This window comes from Delphinapterus leucas, chromosome 13 (genome assembly GCF_059928025.1).
Source record: "Delphinapterus leucas isolate spDelLeu-1000000601 "Yukka" chromosome 13, BTC_Dleu_Yukka2, whole genome shotgun sequence".
Classification (NCBI taxonomy): domain Eukaryota; kingdom Metazoa; phylum Chordata; class Mammalia; order Artiodactyla; family Monodontidae; genus Delphinapterus; species Delphinapterus leucas.
In genome coordinates, this window is record NC_143141.1 from 40975893 (window position 1) to 41000151 (window position 24259).

Consider the following 24259-nt stretch of genomic DNA (forward strand, 5'->3'; position numbering starts at 1 on the left):
TTCTCTTTCTGACTTACTTCACTCTGTATGACAGACTCTAGGTCCATCCACCTCACTACAAATAACTCAATTTCATTTCTTTTTATGGCTGAGTAATATTCCATTGTATATATGTGCCACATCTTCTTTATCCATTCATCCAATGATGGACACTTAGGTGGCTTCCATCTCCTGGCTATTGTAAATAGAGCTGCAATGAACATTTTGGTACATGACTCTTTTTGAATTATGGTTTTCTCAGGGTATATACCCAGTAGTGGGATTGCTGGGTCGTATGGTAGTGCTATGTGTAGTTTTTTAAGGAACCTCCATACTGTTTTCCATAGTGGTTGTATCAATTTACATTCCCACCAGCAGTGCAAGTGTGTTCCCTTTTCTCCACACCCTCTCCAGCATTTATTGTTTCTAGATTTTTTGATGATGGCCATTCTGACCAGTATGAGATGATATCTCATTGTAGTTTTGATTTGCATTTCTCTAATGATTAATGATGTTGAGCATTCCTTCATGTGTTTGTTGCCAATCTGTATACCTTCTTTGGAGAAATGTCTGTTTAGGTCTTCTGCCCATTTTTGGATTGGGTTGTTTGTTTTTTTGATACTGAGCTTCATGAGCTGCTTGTAAATTTTGGAGATTACTCCTTTGTCAGTTGCTTCATTTGCAAATATTTTCTCCCATTCTGAGGGTTGTCTTTTGGTCTTGTTTATGGTTTCCTTTGCTGTGCAAAAGCTTTTAAGTTTCATTAGGTCCCATTTGTTTATTTTCATTTTTATTTCCATTTCTCTAGGAGGTGGGTCAAAAAGGATCTTGCTGTGATTTATGTCATAGAGTGTTCTGCCTATGTTTTCCTCTAAGAGTTTGATAGTTTCTGGCCTTACATTTAGGTCTTTAATCCATTTTGAGTTTATTTTTGTGTATGGTGTTAGGGAGTGTTCTAATTTTATTCTTTTACATGTAGTTGTCCAGTTTTCCCAGCACCACTTATTGAAGAGGCTGTCTTTTCTCCATTGTATATTCTTGCCTCCTTTATCAAAAATAAGGTGACCATAGGTGCATGGGGTTATCTCTGGGCTTTCTATCCTGTTCCATTGATCTATATTTCTCTTTTTGTGCCAGTACCATACTGTCTTGATTACTGTAGCTTTGTAGTATAGTCTGAAGTCAGGGAGCCTGATTCCTCCAGCTCCATTTTTTGTTCTCAAGACTGCTTTGGCTATTTGGATTCTTTTGTGTTTCCATACAAATTGTGAAATTTTTTGTTCTAGTCACTTTTCTTGTTAAACCAGTGTCCCTATGCTTAGAGATCTGCCTTACAGCTAGAGCTTTTGAGATTCTTTAAGTGGAAAAAGATAGGTTTGGGTCTTAAAATATATTTTTAAACATAATTTTAAATATATTGCTTTGAAAATTCATGGTGTGTACAAGGGTATTTCTTGCAGTGTCTTAATAGTAAAAATGAAGATACAACTCAAATGGACTAATAGAAGAGTAGTTAAATTATAATAGATATGTTTAAAATCAATATAAAAGGATACTGTCAGTCATTAAAAGATGTGGTCGTTGTACTGATATATATGTTGACGTGAAAAAAAATTCCTTTTATCTTAAGTGAGGGAAAAAAATCCAATTTCATATCCCAATTAAATTTCTTTTTCCCTGCACCCATTATTTTTTCTCAGTCTTTACTTGAGATTCCAGGAACCTGCAGTGGAGGGGGAGGTATGGTCTGCATTTTCATTCATCTTTCCTCTCCTTCTGGTGGTAGTTCCCCAGGAATTGGGAGACTGGAGGAAAAATGGGGAAGAGTGATAAATATCTCTTTAGTTCACTGGGTTTGCAGTTATAGTTCTTTGTTGGTTTTTACTGCTTTACTTCCATATGGCAGAGATGCAAATGCCAGCTTTCTATTGTGGCATTTATATGATTTGTGGGGACAGGAGGGTGCTTGCAAAGCCTTCCAGCCATGCAGTTCCCCGACCCGGGAGATCTGGTGCAAACTTGACTTCTTTCACCCTACCTCAGCTCTTACAACTGGTAATACAACCCACAGACTCTTGCTACAAGCATCCCCTTATCCAAAGATTGCTCACTTAGATGCAACTTTAGCAAAATGACTTAAACCCTGCTACCTTCCAAGGAGTCTATTGGCTAATGAGAATATCCTACTTCCTTGCCACACCGCATAGTCTGATAACATACTTCTCCTCTGCTTCCTACTTTCCACCTTGCCATCTCTTTCGTTTCTCCTTTCTCCACTTAAAGTAGTACTGGGCAGATCAACAAGAAGGCTACCTAAAAAATATCCAACAGTTGAGGTTGATGTTGGTCTTCCCTTCTTATGAGAAGTGATTTTCGGTCTTCATACCTCACCTAGTTTGGGAGGTAGGAAACCCACTTCCCTGCTCCCCATGGAAAAGGTGCTGTACTCTGGCCTACAGTGATGCTGACAATTTCTGTTTTCAGCGTCCTTCCTCAATCTTCTAGTCATAGACACTGGGGATAGGTGGGGAAGGGCTGGGGTTGGAAGTGGCAAAGCTCCAATTATTAAAGCTTTCTCTTTGAAATGAAAGATACTTAACACCTCTTTGTGCTCAGCTTGACATATCACCAACTCCCGAGCAATGCCATAAATCCCACTCAAATCCTATGATGTTTGAAAAAAAGGTTTCAGGAAACAGAAAAATTCAAGGGGTGGAAATAATTAAATAGTAAAATAAAATGTAAAGGAAAATGAGTTTTCAGATGAAATGTGTTTATGAAAAACAGAACTGGATGACTTAAGCCATTTTATTTTTCACATTCATATGAAATTTCAGAGCCCAGTTTCATTCATTTATTCATTCAACAAATATTCATTGAACACCTACATGAACCAGGCACTAGTAGGCCGTGGGTTTATGATAGTGAAGTTGATGGAGAAGTTCCTGACCTAAGTGGGGGTGACAGTAAGTAAGTAAATAAAATAATAATTAGTTAAATATTGCGGGTTGAATGAAAAGCTATGAAGAAAATAAACAGAGTGCTGTGATCCAGAATACGAGGGAGCATTAATATAGTAAGGTGGTCAAGAAAAGCCCTCTGAGAGGTAGCATTTACACTGCTGCCTGTGGGGGCTAATCCAACCCACATGGTGCTCTCCAGAAGGGTACCTTTTCCTAATTCACTTAGAAGCCATGTGTGGGTTAACATGGAGGCTCTGAACATTTAAGCCAAAACCTGAAGGATAAAAAGGAGTCAGCCATATAAAGACCTGAGGAGAAATACGCCAGATAGAATAGCAATTATAGAGGCTCTGAGATAGAAAGAGCACTGTGTGTTCTAGGAGATGACAGGAAGCTGGAGGGAGGAAATAAGTGAGTGAAGAGTGGCAAGAGGCAAGAGATGAGTCCGTAGAATTAGGAAGGAATCAGACCTGCAGGGCTGGCTGTATAGGTTTTGGATTTTATCCTATCCTTCATTTAAAGCAGGGAACTGACAGGATATGATTTACATTTTTTATAGAGTATAGCTCTATATTTTGAAGGCAGAAATAACAGGAATTGGTGATGAACTGGATGAAGGGAGAATCAGATGAGGAGGGAGGAGTCATGAGGAGTGAATTAAAAGGGAAGAGTCAAGGGCAGCAGTTCATCATATCACCAGTCACTGAGATGGTCAAGGCTGAGGGAATCCAGATTTACAGAGAAAAAATTCATTTTGGTCATGTTCAGCTTGAAATGCCTAGGAAACATACAAGAGGATGTCAAGCAGATGTTTAAAGATGTGAATCTGGAGCTCAAAAAGAAGTCTAGCCTACCAATATAAATTTAGGAATTGTCAGCAGATAGTTTTTAAAGCACGAGGACTGATATAGGGAGAAGGCATAGAGAATAGAAAAGAGGGTATAGGAACTCCAACATTTAGAGGTCACGTAGAAAAAGGAAAAACATGTGAAGGAGAATGAGCAAGAGTAGCCAATTATTTAAGAAAACCAGCATAGTTTGCGGTATAGAGCCCAGGGAAGAGAGTATCAGAAATGGCCAGTTATGAGAGTTTAATTAAACAGCACAGAAGAAACAGAGTCAGCCAAATAGAAGTTGTCAATTACCTTTACAGGAGTGATAGGGAGGTTGAAATAGATTGAAGTTTGCTATTTATCTTAGCAACACTGATTATAAGAAGGCAGTAGAACTTCAGAGTTCTGGGAGAAAATTAATTCTGAACCTAGAATTCTATAGACAGACAAAGCATTCAAGGATGAGAGCAAATTAGGGAATTTTTCACTTTTTTTGACTTCTTATGTACCTTTTCAGGAAAAAAAAAGCTTAAGTAAATGTTCTAGCAAAATGAAAAGAGAACTCAAGAAGGAAACATGGGAAGCCAGTAATAGAATCTGCTCTAGGAATGCAATAAAAAGATATTTCAGCACAAATATTTAGACATTCAAGGTGATCAGTAGTAATAATGACGGAAAGTTAGAAGGGTATCAGAAGAACATCTTTAAGAAAAAAGTAGATTCATTTTTATGAAATAGCATGATTAAAAACCTTAATAATCTTAATTGTAGGGTGACATATGCTTCTCCTGTCATCAACCAAAAAAAGACAATTAGAATCTTTAGTAAAGGCAAAAAAATTGTATAACCCATGGTCCAAAGGTGAAACAAATATGTGTCATTATTATGAGTAATCAATGGACATATGAAAAAAGAGAATCCATTTGACATTGACACCTAGAACATGTTCCTTCAAAAAGCATAGATTTAGTAACATGGTTTATATTTCTCTTTTACAAGTTCACTTATACTATTCAGCAGTGAATAAGATTTATTAAATTGTAATACTGAAAATATCACTTTTCAAAATAAATTTAAAGACAAAATGCAAAAGTCAGTTATTCTAACAGTGTAAATATTATAAGTATTGACTGTGTAAAAGTACTGGTACAGCTAATAAAGTTGGGAAATGGAGGGAAGTGAAAGGATGCAAATGTATTAAACTTACATAATGGAGGAGTCAAGAGACATTTTCTAAAGTGTGGATGGACACTTTCTAATGGTAGATCAAGAAATAGAGGTTTAAGTATATTTAAAGCAATTAAGTAACAAATAGAACTTAATGTATTATAATAAAAATTGCATAGAAGAGACTAGGGGAAGAAAAATGGAGGCTAATATAATTAAGCCAAATTCTTGTTGTTCTTTTTCAAAGTGTGGAGGCAATTTTAAAACTGTCAGGAGTTGAACCAAAATGTGGCAGTATGTGTGTATTATTTTCAAGTATGGAGGTAACTATCAGAAGTACTAAAAACAATTTGATGTAGCTACCTTTAGGGCAGTGTTTTTCAAACTGTGAGACTGAAATCAAGTTAGTGGGTTACAATCTACATTAGAAGGGAGAAGATGAGGAAAAAGTATGATTAAGTAAAACTGGTGAAACTTTTATTGTGTGTGTGTGTGTGTGTGTGTGTGTGTGTGTGTGTGTAAAATGTATTTCCTACTTGGGTCCTGGTCAAAAAAGTGCTCTAGGAAGTAGAACTAGGTTGTGGACAATAGTTGGGCTGTATTTTTCTCTTTTATTTTTCTGCTCATCTGTTTGAATTTTTAACTTATGCATGTATTATTTTTATCATAATAATTTAAAATATGTATCTGTTTTTAATACCTTAAAAATACAAATTTATAAGCTTCCATACCATAATGTGGCATATTTCCTAACAAAAGCAAATATTAGGCAATTTTTCTAAAGAAACAAAATGACAAGCAATCTTACCATCACTTAGCAAGAAAGGAAAAATTAACAGTAAGTTTTAAAGATTACTCAAGACTCAAGAGAGGGAAGGCTGGGGCAGGGCCGAGAATTGAAGACTTTAGGAGTCCAGGCAATGGATTAAGTAAGAAGAAGATAAAGCAAGAGAAATCAAACAGTTTAAATATCACTGTCACAATGTAACCCAATGCTAAGAATGATCTTGAATCAACAAATCATTTTACCTTATTGTCTCTGTGTGATGTTTCACCTATCAGTGAACACTATAATTGCTTGCATTTCTATGGTGACTTTCAACTTAACTCAGTTTGCCCTTACAGCAAACATGAGACAATTCTTGAGTACCTTCTTGCCCAGATCCTCCCTTTTCTAAAAGCTTCTACTCCAGTGGGGTGAGACCTCTGTGACCACATGCACTTTGTGACCCACCACCTCGCCATACCTACTTTGACCAAGGAGAGACTACTGACCCAATTTGTACTGGTCAGACTTTCTCTCCTAGGAATTTAGAATTAGAACTCAGAAATTCTGGTCATTTTGTATTGGTCACTTGGGGAAAAAGGGTATCATTCTGGGGCAGCCATATTTGGCCCATAGATACACAGAAAAGAATTCATCTTCCTAAAAAGGAAAGAATAAAGCACAGAGGAAAGGCTATTAATTCATTAAGTCAACAAATACTTATGAAGAACCTAGTGTTCTAGGTACTATTCTAGGTACTAGGGACACAGTAGTGAATAAAACCGAGTCTGTGCCCTTGTAGGTATATATTCTTGGGAGAGGGAGGCAGATGATGAACAAATAAATATTTAAGAAAATGTCAAGTAGTATATAAAAGGTTCTATGAAGAAAAATAAAGGGTAAGGGAAGAAAGTTTGACATTGGGGTCAGGGAAGACCTCTCTCAGGAAGTAATTGAGCAGAGACTTGAACCAGTTGGGGAAGCAAGCCAAAAATATATCTGGAGGAATTGCTTTCCAAGCTGCAGTTCTAGGACATGCAAAAACTTTGAGTTGGGAACATTCTTGGGACGTTCAGGAGACATAGTGGCAAGAAGACAGAAAAAAAAATCTACACCTAGATAAAGATAAAGAGGAGATCTTAAAAACATCCAGAGAGAAAAGATAGATTGCCCAATTATTAAATAAATAGGTTAAAGATGACCTCTGTATATTGGTTCCTATGTTGTTTACTTATTCACAGCAGGCTAGGACCATTAGATCAAAACCCACCAGCACCAAAGTCAAATTTTTATACATCCAATTGTTTTAAGTGTAGACCAAATAAGCAGATTTCTAGCCACTTAGATACTACCTATTTGACATATCCCACAAAACTGTACCCAAACTCTTCTAGCTATAGATAAGACTAACCTTGTAGCTATAAAAGACCCCAAACTGGGCTGCCCTTCAGAGATCTCTGACCCAGAGATTCACCACCTTACCACTGAGTGACATATCCTAGACATGTAGCCCCCTCTCTGATTCCTGTCTCCTTGGGAGTTCCATTGCCCTTTTCCTCTTCTGAGTGGTGGCCCCATGCTGCTGTCTCTGGAAAAATCTCTTGCTGTGAGTGACTTTTCCTTTCATGCAGTTCTGTCCAAGTGCCACCTAATAAGCATTATTATGCAATACTGCCATCTCATTGTTCTGTCTTTTCCTTGATCTCTAGAAATCCTTGAACTCACCATGCCAATAGAATAAAATTAGATTGAAATTGACTTTTCAGTTGTAACAATATAAGTCAGAAGACAATGGCATAATATATTCCAAGTAACAAGAGCAAATAAATGTCAGCCTAAAATTTTATACCCAGCTAAACTATAACTTGAGAGACCAAAAATTGAGACTCCCTACTAAAGGATATACTTCATAATTAAATAAATCATACCACAAGAAAGGAATGAGAGACCCTTCTCAAAAGAAAAGAATAGCAGAGGGCAATGGGAGCAGGTAAATATATGGGGAAGATCTAAATGGGTATTATTCATATAAAACAATGATTATAATAATGACTCATCAGGGAGTACAAAAATAAGATGAAGCCAAAATACTAATGGTAATAACATGAACAATGGGGTAGAGTGAACACAGGAAAACTATTCCAGGCCCTTGTTTTATTCATGATCAAGGTAGATATATTTAGCAATTCCAGACTCTAAATGTTTATATTAAGGATATAGCTAAAGAATATATGTAGAATGTACTATTCCAAAATACAATAGAGAGTGAGGTAACTAAATTTTATTTAATGCAGTAGATAGCAGCAAGAAAAAATAACATTTTTTAAAGTAAAAAGATGTTTTTTAATTTTTAAAGAGAAAAGTATGAGATAAAATGGTAAGAAATAAATCCAAATATATCAGTAAATGGACCCAACTCACCAATTGAAAAATAGACATTATCAGGTAAGAAAAAAAAACATACAAAAATATACCTGAATTGAATTTACAGGAACTATAATATGAGGACATAGAAATACTTAAGTAAAAGAAGAAGTTCTGCAATAAGAGAAAAAAAAGTTAAAGGATTGGAAGGAAATGAATAAAACCATCATTATTTTCAGGTGATATGATTTTCTACATAGAAAAATCCAAGGGTCTGCTGACAAATCATTAGACTTAAAGAATTTGTCAAAATGTCTGATACAAGATTTATATACAAAATTTAAATGCATTTTATATGCAATTAGGAAAATAATATTTTAAGAAATAATTTTTATGATAGCAAGAAAAAATTATAACATCCTTTGGATATTAGGCAAGGCCTTATAGAGAAAATTATAAAACTTTAATGAAAACAGACATACAGGGACTTCCCTGGCTGTCCAGTGGTTAAAACTTTGCCCTCCAATGTAGGGGGTGCAGGTTTGATCCCTGGTCGGGGAGCTGGGATCCCACATGCCTCGTGGCCAAAAAACCAAAATATAAAAATAGAAGTAACAGGGCTTCCCTGGTGGTGCAGTGATTGAGAGTCTGCCTGCTGATGCAGGGGACATGGGTTCGTGCCCTGGTCTGGGAAGATCCCACATGCTGCGGAGCGGCTAGGCCTGTGAGCCATGGCCGCTGAGCCTGGGCGTCCGGAGCCTGTGCTCCACAACGGGAGAGGCCACAACAGTGAGAGGCCCGCGTACCCCCCCACAAAGAAAAAAGAAATAGAAGTAACAAATTCAATAAAGACTTTAAAAATGGTCCACATCAAAAGAAAAAATATCTTAAAAAAATATATATTGAGAAATATAATCACACTGTTGGCTAGAAAGACAATATTATAAAGAAGACACGTCTTTCAAAATTGATCTATCCAAATTAATTTCGATTGAAATCTTAGATGGATTTCTTTAACTTGCCAAGCTTGACAGAATTTATATGGAAAATCCAAGACTCAAAAATAGCCAAGATACTACTCAAGAAGAACTGGGGAAGATTTGCTGTATCACATATCAAGACTTCTTATAAATATATATTAAGTAAAACATATTGACAATGGCCCAGCAATAAAAAATTGACCAGTGGAAGCAGAATAGAGTCAAAAAACTGATCCATACATATACAGTAACTTGATTTATGCCAGATGGGTATTATAGATGACCGAAAAAGGATGAACTTCAATAAATGGCACTAGCCTTTGAACTGCTTACCTTCAATTTTCTTGTTAAATGAGATCATAAATGTCTACATTGTTTAAACTACTGTTAGATTTTTCTGTTACTTGCAGCCCAAAGAATTCCTGATACAGACCCTAGTATCCCTTGGCCAAGGACATGTGAATAAAATGGTCCAATCAAAGTGGATCCTGGGACTTGTTAAGGAACAACAGGGAAGAGACAATGCCTCTTCTATAAATTTGAATCTGAGTGAATATGTGCCTGAAGTTTCTGGGGACTACCACATGGAACCTGAGAGTGAAGACAACGCAGGGGAAGACAGAGTGAAGGATGCAGAGTAACTAAATCTTGGTGACAGAGTTTAAACCTTTAAAATGAGACCCTCCTTCTCCTGTCTACACATGGACTTTTCAATTATGTAAGCCAATAAATTCCTTTTTATTTATTTAAGTCATTTTAAGTTGAATTGCCTGTTTTATGCAACTGAAATGATCTGACTAGAAATGGTAAACTCAGCTCACTTTCTCAAAGAGTTTATCATAGAAACCACGAACATTCTACTGAATTTTTTAAATGTTGCTGGCTGAAGATGGATGTGACTAATAAAGCCAGTGTACAACCAATATATAGATGAGACCACAAGAGCAGTAACTGGTTTGATTGAAACATTTGGGTCATGCTAATATTTATATCTTTTGAAAATTCTGAGAAGAACACTCTTTCACCATGTTTTATTCAATAAAACCGAAGCTGAGGGGTTGAGAAGGAGCAATGATATAAGGTCAGGAGGGCTTAATTTTGTTAGCCAAGTAATAAGCATGCATGGGATTGTAGAAAATAAATTCTTGCCTCATTCTCTAGGTTTATGGAAAAAATTTTTTACAAATATGCAGTGTAAACTGCTTTTAAAATTCTGGTATTTTGTTAACTAGGGAGTCTTGCTAGGATGGCTAACAAAGCAGAGACTGAAGAAAGTCTGAAAGTCATGAGACACAAGAGACCACATTTGCATTTTTAGAAGATTTTTCAAAATAAAAGAGATCTAAAAGTCAGATAAATACGAAATGGATTCATGACAAAGAAAGTGATCTACAGAAGTAGTTCTCAAAATTAATTTTAGCATTGGAACTTTTTTCCAAATGAAATTTTAGGGAGAATTTCAATATGTAAATTAGACAAATGTATTTGTTAGGATAGATTTGTTTTTTAATTTAACTATATAACATTTGCTTATTAAGGAGTAGAGGAAGGATGCTACTTTGTTGAACACACTAAAATTTTAAAATCAAGTGTTATGGCATGCGGGATCTTCTTTTAGTTGCAGCATGTGGGATCTTTCTGCAACTAAAAGGTCCCAACTAAGACCCAGTGCAGCTAAATAAATAAATTTAAAGAAGAGTTATGGATGACAGTTCCTGTCTTTTATTATCATTAGCATTTAATTAATTTATTTATTTTATATATGCAGGAGTAAGATAAATATTTGCAAATAGTAATTTCAGGGTACTTTTAAATTAAGCTGACTCAGAAGCCTGAGAAAGGAGTAGTAGATTTTCAAAAATTTTATTTCAAGGTTAAACCATTAGCATATCTATTAGTAGAACTAATTATCTTAAATATAAAGGTTAGAGAAGAAGGAACTAAAAGTTACAAGGATTGCTTAAAATACTTATAAGAGGATACAGTATTATGACACCACACTTACTTGTTAGTCTGTTGTTTTTGTTGCATAATCGGCTACAATATAATTTTGCCTCAACAGAGAATTTGCCAAATTGATGCATCTGAACATTTAACTGGTTTTTAACTGAGCATGATGCATGTGTGTTGTGGATTTGTGCTCATTTGTACAATTTTATGTCGGTAAATGTGCTGACATGTCTTAATTTTTAAAAATTAAAAAAAGAAAAAATGCAGGACCATAATTTTCAATTTAATCTTCATTTATGAGAAGTTTAAGTGAGCATGCAAACATTATGATGAAGAAATCACAAGGACTGTTCACAGATATTTTGGTTCTCTTCCTGGATATTGGTAGGATTGCTCTTCCTGGCCCACTTTGGAGTTGGTTGTGGCCATGTGCCTTGCTTTGGCAGGTGAAATGTGAGCACCAGTAATACATATCAGTTCTGGGCAGATGTTTTAAGTGCCCCTACACAGTTCTCCATGTTTCCTTACCTCTGCCACAGTTATCAAAGAAGCACACTAATGAGGAGTCTCCATCAGCCTGGATTCCTGAGTGATGATGAACAGAATCCCCTGCTAACCTGCACTGAACATGTGTAAAGTCACAAACTATGGATAAACCGAAGCAGCCAGTTAGCAGAAAGGGGAGAGGGGACAGACTTGCAGAGAGTATCTGAGATACCATGAGAGAATGATGAGAGAGAGCGGCCAATACCTAGAATTTCTTTGGTTCCAGGTGCTTTCCAGGTCCCATGGGTTCTAACACTAAAAACCCCACATTGCCCTATGGAGCTTGAACAGGACTCCTGATACTTGAACAACAACAAGCTAAATAAAACATGTATTTCCACTTAACAAGGTGTCCCCAAAATGCATATGCTAAATCAAAAGTTACAGGCATTTTAATATATAATGCCAAATGTCACGCACTAGCAAGGAAGAGCGTGCCCCTTTCACAATACAGTAGTCTTCACAATACTGGGTGTGCACTTTATAAAACAAAACAAAGTGGGGGAAAAAGCTTTGCTAATAGGCAAAAAAAAAGTTAAATCTATTAATCAGCATTTCTTAATTAGTGAGGCTGACTGTTTTTCAAATGTTTTTAAGTCATTCCTTTTGTAATTAAAAAAATTAATTTATCTTGCCAATTCATTTATTAGAATCTTAAAGGTTTCTTATGGGTATATACGTGCTTTCCATACTGCAGTACTTATCACAAATATTTGCCCAGTTTGGTTTAGCTTTCAGATTTTTATTATGTTGGTGGTTTATGTCAATTTTTAACCTTTGTGTAGTCAAACATATATTTTCCTTTATCGAGTGACATATTGCCCAGTACTTTGTTAGCATCTCCTATGACTGTTTATTGTATAAAATTATTATTCTAACCATTTTTTTGTGCTTTGTAGATTGACATCTTTTATACATAACTATTAATATCATTTCCCATATTTTTCCTTTTAAAGATCAAACTGATTGATTCGCAAACCCCAACTCTTTTTTCGACTTTCTTTAATAAAATATGTAACTGTTCCACTGCATATACTAGCAATCATACCTCCTCTGCCCTCACACAAAGATGGTTCAAATTTTAATCTTATGTCATTTATTAAGCTGTTGAAAATGATTTTACTGACCACGAAAGAAATACACCTATCTTTACCCCTGAACTTCATATCTAACGTGTGTGTGTGTGTGTGTGTGTGTGTTTCTGAAATCCTTTGATATCTTCGATTTTACACTTTTATTTTGAACTTTAGGCTAATGGGCCTTCAGTTTTAATTCATTCTCAGCAATTGTTCCATTTTGTATAATATAACAGTTAAAAATAGTTTAAGGTTACTGTCAAATCAAACATTTGGAAACAACAGTAGACAGCATTCTGCTTCCTGAGGGCTGTTGTGACCTAATCCTAACATGACTTTTTGTCCAGATAGTTCACTATGGTTCACTCTCTTTCCTGTTGACCCTACAGTTGTTGCCAGGACACAAACCTGATCTAACTCTGCTGCTTAAGAAGCTTCCATGGCTCCCAGTCACCTACAGGTAAAATCAAAACTCCTTAAAACAGAAATCTTTTTTTTCACCATCTGGCCCCCCTAAATTTTTACCTTCATTTGCACACCTCTTAAAATTAGCACAGGAGCTGCAGCCACACAGAGGTGCTTGTCAGTATCAACAAATTATTTCCCACATCAGTGCTTTTGCACTTGTTGTCCAATTTAGAATATCCTGCACTTCTCTCCCCGCTTCCCAACCCCAATTCTTAGTATCCTTCAAATGCCAACTCAAACTTCACTTCTGCAGTGACAGCTCCAAGTTCAGACTGTCTGGCAGTCAGTCACCTCCTCCTCTAGGGACTAGACAGTCATATTCAAGTGGGGGAAAGAGACATAGAAAGAAATAATCAAACACATGGTCAAAAAGACCATGAACTCTTTAAGAACAAAGACCTCATCATTTACTCACCTCTGTGTCCCCTGCACCTACCAGTCAAATAAGTGTTGAATTGAATTTAACTGAATCATGCGGAATGAGTTTAATAATTGTATTTCACTTTTAAGAATATCAACTATGTGGATTTTCTAGTTATAGTTTCATAATTTGACCTTAAAAAATAAACTACAAAATGGTTGCTAAAATTTTACAAATGTTTGTATTATCAGTTAAATTTATTTATTGCATTTAAAAAAATTATGTAGTGTTGTTTTTTACTTTAATGGGGTCTGTATAATTCATAGAATCTATGTTAATGTCTCAGGGTAATTTGAAAGCATGTAAAGCATAGAAATAATATTGGAATGGATAGCTGAGATACAAATATTAAAGTATAGGAATGTGCCAAAAAGAAACTCCTGCCTGAAAAGAACACTTGTTTCTTGCAGAGGGCAAAACCCTGACACCTTTAATAAGGTATTGCAAAATCTGCTCACTCACCCACCCTACCCATGGAAGGCAAAGTCAATGTTCAGACTGATCTTAGTTTAGAAACTTTGGAACCATGTGTTTAAAGAATGAGAGAGGTTTGTCAAGACTTTCTGCCAAAGCACATCACAAGTTTAACATGTGCTTACTGCCTGCTCTTAAAACCTAGTTTCCATGAGCCAACCAGCTGCTGGCATTTGGGATACCTTCTAACTAGTTAAGTCTCAAACCCAGCCACATCTTCATTTCCCAAAGGAAGCTCCAGAAACTTTCTGCTGTCTCCTCTGTCTCTCATATGACTTGTTAACTCTGTTTTATAAAATTCCTCAATTTTAACCTTAGAGCCATGATATTAAATTTATAAACATGAAAATACAGATATTAAAATGTTGGTAATGAAGTTAATCACCTTCCTGATAAACCTGCTCATCCTGTATACTCTTATGATGCAACCATCTTTGCAAACATCCACCTGAAAAAAGTTAAAGTCATAACAATAACAGCTAACACTTATTGAGTGCTCTTAATGTCCTAGGTGCTATGCTTTTTTATCTCCTTTAATTCTCACAGGAGTGAGATGACTTGAACATATGTTCCTGACCCCCTGCCCCTTTCTTCCTTTCCTCCCCCTAATTCCTTACTGGAGCAGCAAACCCTTGTTGATAATGTGTGTTTCTGAGGATGTCCATAGGAGAGGGTATATACTGGACATATGAGGTCTGTAACTGTGGAAAGCCAACTCCCTTTGGGAAAAATAGTGCTGCACAAGTGGACGGAATCATTCTCCTTCCTAGTGTCTGAGTAAAGTGTTTCTCTCCCTTGTATTTGGACAGCCTGCGAATAAAGTATAGAATACTAGAGTAGTGGTTCTCAAAAGGTTGTCCCTGGACTTGTAGTAATGACATCATCTGGGAACTTATTAGCACTTGTTAGAAATGCAAATTCTCGGGCCTCACTACAGGCCTATGAGACCCAAGAACCTGTGTTTTGTTTGTTTGTTTGTTTGTTTTGCGGTACACGGGCCTCCCACTGCTGTGGCCTCTCCCGTTGCGGAGCACAGGCTCCGGATGCGCAGGCTCAGTGGCCATGGCTCACGGGCCCAGCCGCTCCGCGGCATGTGGGATCTTCCCGGACCGGGGCACGAACCCGTGTCCCCTGCATCGACAGGCAGACTCTCAACCACTGCGCCACCAGGGAAGCCCAGAGCTGTGTTTTAATAAGACCTCCAGGAGATTGTGATACATGTCTAAGTTTGAGAACAGGGCTATAAGAGCAAACGGCTTAATATCCCAGCTGACCTGTAAAGGTGCTGAGGAACTCCTATCCATTATAGGGCATAGGAAATCACAATGCATTTAATAAACTCAGTAATTTGAGGGAGATTTACCCAGACCAACCAGAGGGGGTGACTCCTCGAAGACAGAAGATAACTTTAATGTTAGTAGCAGTCCTGTTAGCTCCCTTAGTAGGAATCAAGGCTTAGAGAGGTTAAATAACTGTTCAAGGTCACACCACTAGTGAGAAACAGAACCAAGATTTGAACCCAGGTCCCCTCCTTACCTTCCATATATAAATTCCAATTCTGTCTATCTCAACTGTTTCTGTAGGATTCATACTTTTTTAAACTTTGTTTTAAATCGTGATATAACATGCATACAATATGGCTCTCTTCCCTCTGGTGGTAACTACTATCTTGGCTTGTTATAATTTTTTCTTTATTAAACGTCTTTCTTTATTAAACGTCCATAAGCATTCTTAAACAACATAGTTTGGTTTTTTCCTGTCTTGAACTTCTTATAAAAAGAATCATACTGTTTATATCCTTATGTGTCCTGCTTATTTTGCTCAACAGCATGTTTGGGACATTCAGCCATGTTGTCTTATGTAGCCATAGTTTATTTTCATTGCTATATAGTGTTTCATTGGGTGAATAATATTTTATTCATCCTGGAATCCATCATTTCTTCATTCCCACTGTCACTCTACTTCAGACATTCATTAAATGATTCCTTATTATTTAAGTTATCCCAGTGGACCTTAACTATTCTTATTTCCAGGCTTTCCCCAACTGCTGCCAGAGGATTCTTCTAAAAGTCAGCATTGATCATGTACCTCCTGTTACAAGAAGCTGTAGGAGGGGAGGAAGAAGAAAGGCTGGGAGGCAGGCAGCAACACATTTTTGGTTTTTATTCTAAGGTCAATGCAAAGCCCTATCTGGCTAATAGTTTTGACTTTTTTTTTTTTTTTTTTTGGCCACACGGTGTGGCATGTGGGATCTTAGTTCCCTGACAGGGTATTGAACCTGTGCCCCCTGCAGTGGAAGCACAGAGTCCTAATCACTGGACTGCCAGGGAATTCCCTAAATTTCTGTTGTTATATATATATAAAAGCAATGGAAATTTATTCCTCACATCTCTGAAGGCCACAAGCCCCAAATCAAGGTGTTTTCAGGGCCATGCTCCTTCTCTCTAAAGACTCTAGGGGATAATCCTTCCTTGTTTCTTCCAGCTTCTGGTGGCCCAGGTGTTCTTTGGCTTGTGGCAGCCTAACTCCAACCTCTGCCCCTGTCTTCACATGGCCTTTTCCTCTGTGTCTTTCTTCTCTTCTGTCTCTTATACGGACAGTGTCATTGGATTTAGTGCCTACCCTAATTGAGGATGATCTCATCTCAAGATCCTTAATTATATCTGCAAATATCCTTTTTTCCAAATAAGGTCACATTCACAGGTTCCAGGTGGACATATCTTTTTGGGAGACACTATTCAACCCACACAATGTCACATTTTTCTTTATCTAGTTACCTAATAATAGACACTTGAATTCTTTATTTGTTTCTTTCTTTCTTTTGGCTATTATGAATAAAACTGCTATGAATATTCCTATACAAGGCTTTTTGTGGATATGTTTTCAGCTTCACAGTTTTGAATTCCAATTCTAATTATCTTAATATAAGATGTGATTAATTTTAAGTGGTAATTACCCATAGTGACATTTTTAATTCTGGCAGGAACTTTTGTAAGAATTGATCAGCATCTATATACCTGATCTAAATATGTTGTATAAGTGAAAACATAATACTGCCAAGAGACAAGATATGGAATTCTAATAAGTATATTTATTTTTGTTTCTCAAGATACTATCAAGAAACAAACAAGTTTCAAATCAGGAAACATTGACTTTAACTCCTTAAAATAACAGAAATACCTGATTAAAGTTAACCCCTTAAAATAACAGCAATACTTGGTTAAAGTAAAAAACAAAAACACAGCTTGACTCCATTCTGTCAGTTCTTTGTTTTGTTATGATACTTTGCATTCCCTTGCTTAAAGCCATCACCATGGCTAAATTTGATACATTTATCTCATTATGGGCCTGACTAACATGGACCATTCCACTGGAATGGATTTAAATGCAGTTCCTTAACAAACAAAGCCATCCATCTGGGATATTCTACCCTTAGATTCTGGTAGGTCCATCGTTAATAGAACTACTGGGATGTGGTTTGGAGGCTTTCTCCCGTGTGTCTGGCTTCTACTCTACAATGAAAGCGTCTTAGAGGAGAGGAACTCTGTCTTCTTCACTTGTGTATCCTCCAACTCCAGGCCCATCTCAGTGCTTTCTTAGCCTTATAAGTGTTTCCTGACTAAATAGTGCTTGTGAATAAAAAATAAGAAGGAAGATGCTGATAACTCTACTCTTCATAGTAGAGTAATTCCAATAATACAGAGCAGTTCTTGTTGATGAAATTTCTTAGAAATTGTTTTAATAAATGATTCCTTTTTAATCTATTGGAAAGCCTCCCAGATTATTACTTACACTGGTAGTTTCTTATTGACTATTTGCTTCATTTATTCAACAATACTAGGAACTGGTGACTGGCTACAGTATTCATTTATAAGAGCAATTTAAAACACTGCTCAGAAACAAACAAACAAACAAAAAACACTACTCAGGCCCTGATGAAACTTGACAAGTGTAACAGAGAAAAGTATAGAGTTCTCGTTATACTTTTTAGACAATTTAAAAACGGTCCTGTAAAATGGTTTGCAGTTTTAAAGATAGGAACGAACTTATGTAATGTGCTCTGTCATTACCACCCCAGTCTTTTGCAATGTTTGTAAATCAAAAAGCTTACTTAAGTTTTTTGAAAAGTGTAGATACAGTGCCACTATTTTGGAGTATAATTACTTTGAAACTTTTGGGTGGATAAACTTGGAATTTTCACTAATCATAATTTTTCATTTTTACTTTATTCTGTCCCTTTAATTTTAATTTTAATAGGCCTTTCTCTGAAATCAGAGAAACAAATATACTCTGTTGAAATCATGATTTCTTCATTTTGACACAGTTATCCACAGGATGAGGTTTAACAGAAGAGACAGTGAAGACTATGACAACATAGTCAAACGTGAGATGGTGTAACTTATGATACATATTTTTAAAAGATATGTAGATACTACTTTCAAAACCACAATTTCAAAATCAAATTAGGCATTTTGAGGGCATTTCATATGTAGCGTTATTTACCAGATTGTATTATTATCCAGACTTTTAAACCTTCTCTACTTGTTTGGGAATATTTTCAACTACAAATAACAGACTAATAGATCTTAAGCAAGAGGGGCTTATTTGTCTAACATAATAAGAAATCCAGAATAGGTGCTTGCTGACATTTTTAGCAGCTTAATGTAGGGGGTTCAGGTTGGTAGCTCTGTGATTCCTTTTGCCTTCTCTTCATAGTCACAAGATGGATGCAAAAGCTCCAAGCGTCAGAACCATTTTCAAAGGCAGGAAGCAGGGGACACTACTAGAACTTTCTATGTGCCTCTTTTTTTTACTAGAAAAGACATATCTTTCTCAAATCATCTATCCAATAGTTTTCTCCTTGCATTTCATTGACCATAATGGTGCCACAAGACTATCTCTAGCTGTAAAGGGGGCTCAGGAAATGACTGTCTGCCTCACCTCTGTAATGAGAGGGAGGCAAGGGAGAAGGGGTTAGGAATGACTTTTCGGTAGCAGTCACATCTTGCATATAGTATGTTCGGTAATGAATTAACAAGTGATCCACAATGTTCAACAGAACTAAAGTTCAGCTACACACCCATTATCTCTCCTACTAAATTTACATTTTCTTTTCCTCATTTGTTCAGAAACATTAGGAGAGGTTATACTGTTCATCAGCAAACATTTGTTAAGCATGAGGAATACACTAGTACTTGCTCTGTGACTGGGTAGAGAATTAGGAATGGCTAATTCCAAGACTTTCATCCATTTACTCAGGAAGTATTTATTGAGTGCCTACTACCTGCTAGACATTATTTTGGAGTTTTGAGATATATCTGTGAACAAAACAAAAAGTTCTGTCCTTGAGGAAGCTTACATACTAACAAAGCATATTGATATTTTAATTGGATTTTAAGAAGTGAATTGGATTTTCATAAATATGCACAACTGGGAAATGCATTTCATTCAGAGGGAAAAACATGAGCAAAGACATGGAAATGTGAATATGTGTGTTCTATTTGGGGAGCATCAGATAGCTCCATGAAGCATAGAATACATGGTGAGGGCTGAAAAGGCAGGTTACTGTCAGGTTGTGATGGTATGTCCAGGACAAGGTGACCTTTGCCAGATCAAAACTAGCATTTCTCACAGTTAGTACCAAAGCTTACTGTCTTCACTTAGAGGTTCTACAGACACCTTGAACTATTGTGTCCCAAATGGTCTCATTATATTCCTCCTGAAACCTGCTCTTATTCCTATATTTTCTGACTTGATTCAGACTCTCACCATTTCTCACCTGGGCTATTGCCATTATCTCCTACCTTAATCTTCCTTTCCACCCTTCTAATTCATCTTTTCAACTACTTTAGAAATGATTTTTCCAAACTTTATATAACCCAGAGTTCATATTAAAGCCACAGATTAGGAAATAGCTGTCATTTTGGTGAAGGGGGAGACTGAGGAGGGGGTTTGTTACATTTGTATTAGTTTTCTATTGTATAACAAATTACCACAAATTTTAGAGGCTTAAGACAATACACATTTGTTGTTTCACTGTATCAGAAGTTTGGCACAGTTTAGCTGGGTCTTCTACTTAGGGTCTTACAAGACTACAGAGTGTTGGCAGGGCTGTGTTCTCAACTGAAGGCTTGACTGGGGAAGTATCTACTTTCAAACGTGCTCAAGTTGTGGGCAGAATGCATTTGTTTGTAGTTAAACAACTCAAAGTCCCACTTTGTTCTGGCTGTTGGCTGAAGCCTGTCCTCAGCTCCTAGAGACCACCCACAGTTCCTTGCCATGTGGACTTTCCCCATCATGGCTACTTACTTCATCAAACCAGCAAGGAGAGTCTCTAGAGTGAGGCATTGCTACCAAGACAGAACAGTGTGATCATGGGAGTGACAGTCTTTGCTATATTATATTTATTATAAGCAAGTTACAGGTCCTGCTCACACTCACAGGGCCATGAACACCAGAGATGTGAACACCAAGAGGTAAAGATCATGGGGAGCCACCTTAAGTCTGTCTGTCACAACATTTTCAGTCTTCTCTATCCTTGCTATCTGCTTACTGGGCACTGTCTCTGGGAATGACCTTGAAGCTTATTTTCTACCAAAACAAACAAAAAACCAACCACTGAAAGTGTTTGTGAGTTAGTATTTTATGGAAATTATAGGGACACTGCCTTTGGCTATTTTGCTAGCTTATCTCACCTCTGCCCATTTCCCTATGGTCGGGAATTCCTTCTCCCTCAGGAAGGCACAGCAGTTCAGCTTTTCTAGCTTTCTACTCACAGATGTGTACAGCCAAATCTCTTCAGGGACTCAGCAGAACAAATTCAACTCAGGCTATTTAGAAGGCAGTAGGAATTAAAATAGAAAATTTTTTTTTTTCCTGTTATATCTAATTATGATTCTATTTCTCCTTTGCTTAAAAAGCCCTTTAATGGTTCTCTATTTCTGCACAATAGGCGTAAGAAATATGGGATACATTTAAATTTCCAAGTATGACAAGTCAGGCCTTCCCTTATTTGGCTCTTGTATGGTTTCTGGCCATTTCCCACTTGTACTCCAGTGCCCATGTTTTAGGGAACTAGCTTATAGGCTGATTCATTACTCAGGAGCTTGACTCACATTGTTGTTTCTCCCTATGATGACACTTCCTCCTCTTCTCTTGCCCCTTCCCCTAAATATCTACTCCAATGTTATTTCCTCTATGAAGCTTTTCCTGTCTTTCTTTTGTACTCACAGTACCTTGTACAAACTGATATTATTATTTCTTTTTTTTTTTTTTTTGCGGTACGCGGGCCTCTCACTGTTGTGACCTCTCCCGCTGCGGAGCGCAGGCTCCGGACACGCAGGCTCAGCAGCCATGGCCCACGGGCCCAGCCACTCTGCGGCATGTGGGATCCTCCCGGAGCGGGGCACAAACCCGTGTCCCCCGCATCGACAGGCGGACTCTCAACCACTGCGCCACCAGGGAAGCCCCAAAGTGATATTATTAATGTTTATGACACTTCCATAATTTTTTTTTACATGCCCTTTTTTTTTTTTTATGAAACTGTAAACGTCTTGAGGAGGTTGTCCTATGGCAAGAGAAATACAGGTCAACACAGCAGGAGAGAAGTGATAGCTGGAGTACATGCGTGAAGGTAATTAACATATAAGATGGTATTTGAAATCATGAGAGTAGATGAGGTCATCCAGAAGAGAATAGAAAAGGACAGATCAAAGAAGTATAGAACCTCTAATTAAAATGCTCAATGAAGTGTAAACCAACCTTGTATCTGCAGTTTTCCATGGTATTTTGGTTCTATTTTATATATTGCTTTTTTTAAAAATTACTTTTTCTTTTTATTAGATTGATTAGCCCATTGTTGTAGAGTGGTTTGGAGTCTGGCTACAGTGTAAATAAGGTATACTATACATGAAATTTTTTCATTTAAAGAAAAAAATATTTCTTATGAAGGAATTAAAATTTTAAAACCTTAAGTAAAATATTCTATTTTTCATGATTTGGGCAACTTGGATGATTTTTCAGTATCGTGCCAGTTTCATTTCTGTAAATTCCTGTTCTAAATAACATTTCTATTAAAGATTATAACATGTAAGCTTGCAGCCTTGTGACCTGAGGTATTTTATTGAAATGATGAACCCTGAATGAATAAAGGTCTTAACGTTCAGAACTAAAAGCCTAATTTCCTCAGATTTTATATAGACACACTTTGTAATAATTCAACAAGGACACTGAACACCTGTCATATAGATCTGTTACTGCCTTAGTTGATTTGGTTGCTTTCTAACTGATGGCTTCCACAATGCTAATTGTGAACTTCATCAGTCCAGAGTAATATCATTTCCTGAGATTTTATTTTGAAAGTCCTATCATTTAGAATTGAATTGCAAGCAAAACTCATCTTCTTAGTTGTAAAGTTCTTTAATATAGAGCAGTTCTGGGACTTCCCTGCTGGCACAGTGGTTAAGAATCCACCTGCCAATGCAGGGGACACGGGTTCAAGCCCTGGTCCGGGAAGATCCCACATGCTGCGGATCATCTAAGCCCGTGTGCCACAATTACTGAACCTGTGCTCTGGAGCCCATGAGCCACAACTACTGAGCCCACGCCTGGAGCCCATGCTCCACAACAAGAGAAGCCACCGCAATGAGAAGCCCGCTCACCGCAACGAAGAGTAGCCCCCGCTTGCGGCAACTAGAGAAAGCCCACATGCAGCAATGAAGACCCAACGCAGCCAAAAAATTTAAAAATATATATATAGAGAGAGCAGTTCTATTTCCAGTATTACTTTCTTCAAAATAAGTTTGTTGTTGAATTATTCACAATTTGACATGTAAGGCAAATTGTTATGATAAAACTTTGAGAAGAGGAAAAATATGGTGGTTTAAACTTTATTAATTTTTTTTGCTAATATGTTTAACAGAGGTTAGTAAAAGTCTTTTATAGATTATTAAGAGTAAACTAGAGTTTGTATTAATAATTTACAGTATATTCTTATTAGACTGTTCTCAAATTATTTTGAAATGAAATGGAAGATTTTTATTTAACAGTCTTCCTGTCTGCCCCTCACAAATGCTGGAAAGTGGTAGGTTTTCCCCCACTCCTTCTGTTTCCATGTGGAGGGACTTCCCCAGAGTAACACTCTGGCCTCTTACCCCACCTTGTTAGTGGCTGACATCCATGAATCCACAGATTATAATTGAGTGGAGTTAATCTATTAAAAAGAACATAAGCACATAAACTTTCAGCCCTGGACCAGAATGAGGCAGTCTCAGGTTCTGTTCAAGGTTTGGTTTGGGGGCAGGAATGAGGGTGGGGTAAGGCAGGATATGTCTGGGGATATTAGCGAGGTCATTTGGCCCCTCAGTCCTAACCCTCATTCTCCAAACAACCTTATCAATAATAAAGGTGACATTTTGACCTCTAACTGCCTAACTCCAACTGTAGTCACTAATACCCTTCCAGTTCTGAAATTCAGTGATCCTAAATGGGATTAGGGGGGTGTACTCATTGAACGTATGGGTTCCCAACAGAAAACGAAATTGTCAAAGGTATATCTACTTCTTGATCTAAGTTGTTGGCCTTGACACTTTCCTTTCTATAAAGGAGAATGAAGCCACATAAATTTGATATGACTTGGCTAGCTTTCCTTTTGCTCCTATTTCCAGCCAGAGATAGCCTGGCATGGACTCTACATGTGCTCTTGTCACATATGACAAGGAGATAGGCCTGAAGAAGAAGGGGTTAGAAGAGAACTATTCCACCATGACCCTCAAGAATTCTGCCAACATTATTTTGCAAAGGTGGGGTCTGGCTACCTTGCAGTTAGAAGGATAAGGGCACATCCATGAAGTCGTGATATGAGTACCTGGCTTGTTCTCCAGGACATTTCTATGCCTTCAAAACCCTGGAATAAGAATTGAGAAAGATGCTTCTCCTTAGTGTGCTTGGAAAGACATGGTATCAACCCTCTGGGTATGAAAGGGAGGATTGAGCCATATAAAATTTTATAGTCAGTCACAATTGCATTTCTAAGTGCAGTATCATCTGGGATAAATCTGTTTCTGAAGGCAGTTATTTCATTTCAGTGGCAATTTTTCTCATTCTGTCACATGTAGTTTTCTGGTGATAGAAGAGATATGAAAATAAGAGATTAAAAGAACAATGTGAAATTAAATATAAAAGCATGGCGCTTAATTGTCCATAATGATAAGTACATATCTAAAGCTAAATACTGAAATTGTGTGGTTTTGTGTTCAATAATTTAAATTCCCA

At 37.0% G+C, this 24259-nt stretch overlaps 1 protein-coding gene across 1 annotated transcript in view; it reads left to right on the forward strand.

Moving 5' to 3' along the window:
* The window catches only part of WDPCP (WD repeat containing planar cell polarity effector), a 611687-nt gene that overhangs the window by 9719 nt on the left and 577709 nt on the right, over positions 1–24259 (forward strand). The window contains exon 3 of the mRNA XM_089922334.1: positions 13014–13084. The gene's annotated coding sequence lies outside the window, so the exon portion shown is untranslated. The remainder of the gene's footprint in view (positions 1–13013; positions 13085–24259) is intronic.